This window comes from Pteropus alecto, unplaced genomic scaffold (assembly GCF_000325575.1).
Source record: "Pteropus alecto unplaced genomic scaffold, ASM32557v1 scaffold39, whole genome shotgun sequence".
Lineage (NCBI taxonomy): Eukaryota > Metazoa > Chordata > Mammalia > Chiroptera > Pteropodidae > Pteropus > Pteropus alecto.
Genome location: NW_006443568.1, coordinates 8,076,553 through 8,078,411, shown reverse-complemented (window position 1 = coordinate 8,078,411; position 1,859 = coordinate 8,076,553). Strand labels below are relative to the sequence as shown.

Below are 1,859 nucleotides of genomic sequence, written 5' to 3'. Positions count from 1 at the left end.
AAAAAAAAAAGAGAGAGAGAGAGAGAGATGGTTTTAAGACTAAGGTGGAAACAAAGAAAAAACAAAAGTTAGAAAATATTCTAAGAAATAAAGTACTGTAATGTCTGGCTTGTGAAGAAACAGAAACAAAAACAGAAAATACTTGTCAATACAGTAAAAATGAAGAAATAATGTATAAGAGGCAAGGATAAAGATACATATGCACACTGGGTTCAACTAAAGAACACGTACTTCGAAATTACTATCGAGAACTCTTTAGCAGAAAATATTTCAGTAACATCACACTAAAATTTTTGGCAATAAATTTATAAATCTGGGGTTAATTAATAATCTCCCAAGAAACTCTGTCTTCTATCATAGCAACTGTCCTGTAAGGAAATCTCATGCAGAAAACAGAGCTGTTCGTCCCGAAACTTCGCATTTTTGCCTCCGCTGTGCACGTCTCTATCTATTCTCTTGGAATAGAGAACAGCAAAATGACAGGACGTCCTCTTGACCTGTCAATTAACAAGAGCACACGAACCCAATCTCTAGTAGTTCCGTGTGCCTGCCACTTGTTAGCCTGTTCTACAGAGAGCCCCCAAAACTGTGCTCGAGCAAAGAACTTGGAACGCCTTTGTTGTTCCCTAACTACGGAAGCTACCAAAGGTCAGTCCGACCCAGACCTCAAGGCAAAACTTCCCCCAGGCCGGGTATATCTGCCTACACTGGGGCTTGCACAGCCCTCCACGAGCTAAGAAAAGGCGGGAGAACTCCAGGCGAAGCACAAATGTCATCTACTAGTCCCGGGAGGGGTCCAAGATGAGAGAAGTTGGGGGACGAGGACCCTAGGACCCTGTTTCGCAGTGGAGGCGGTGGGTCGTCCTGCTGGGTGAAAGAACAGCGAGATCCGGAACCAGTGGTGGGGGAAAAGAGGTGCTAACGTGAGAGTAGGGAGAAATCGGAGAGGCAGTGGCTGACAGAAAGGCTGGGGCAAAAGACGAGAAGCCGGGGCTTTGTAAGTGGCGAGCGAGGCTAAGAAAAAACAGCGAGACGAGCGGTGCGAGGAGACGAGAAAGGCTAAGCTGAGGGGAAAGAGGCGAGGCCAGCGTGAGGCAAAGAGCTGAAGTGAGGGAAGGCACTGCAGGGACAAGGGACAAGGAAAGAGAACCCCCTCCCACAGGGACAGACACAGAACTCTGGACCTGTCTCCCTACGGGCTGTACTCGTCGGGCCGCACTCAGACTCTGTCGGTGGCAGAGACTCACCCAAAGGCTGCAGAGGCTCAACAGCAGGACATGGGGACCGGTCCAGACCCACAGTAGAACCAAGCGGGTGGAGGAAACCGCGGCGTTAGCGTAACCCGGATGCGCATCCCTAGGAACCGGAAGTCACCGGCCAGAGTCACCTCACAATCCACAACTCGTTCCACTAGAAGCCCCTGGGCGCATGTGTTAGGCCTCACGAGGCGGGCGGGAGAAGCGTCTAGATCCCGCCCACTCCACCCGCCCGGGGCGCCCCGCCCCTGGTTACGCCCCTCTTGGCGTCTCGGTGATGCCTCGCGCGGATAGGCTGGTTCTTGCTTCTCTCTGGCACTGGTTCCTCTGAGCCACTAGCAGCCCCGGTAAAAAGGTCTAAAGCACTCATTTTTCTAGAAGGTCTTTTAAAATGAATGTAATCCCTGCTTCTCTAAAGGAGAGGAGAAATGCTGGATGCATTCGGTAGATTTAGAAAAACTATGGAAGAAAGAATAGGTGGGAAGTTTTGGAAGACCCTTGGGGGGAGACTAGCCCAATATGTTTTTATCCTCAATATTAGTTTATAACTAATATAGTATTGAGCTTACAATTAACTTCTATTTCGTGCATACTTTATGTAAT

The 1,859-nt window shown here is 49.0% G+C and overlaps 1 protein-coding gene across 2 annotated transcripts in view; it reads right to left on the bottom strand.

The window, feature by feature from the left end:
- The window catches only part of EYA3 (EYA transcriptional coactivator and phosphatase 3), an 87,716-nt gene extending 86,297 nt beyond the window's left edge, over positions 1 to 1,419 (bottom strand). For both annotated transcript variants that reach the window (XM_006924350.3, XM_006924351.3), the window contains exon 1: positions 1,248 to 1,419. The gene's annotated coding sequence lies outside the window, so the exon portion shown is untranslated. The remainder of the gene's footprint in view (positions 1 to 1,247) is intronic.
- Between the last annotated feature and the right edge of the window lie 440 nt (positions 1,420 to 1,859).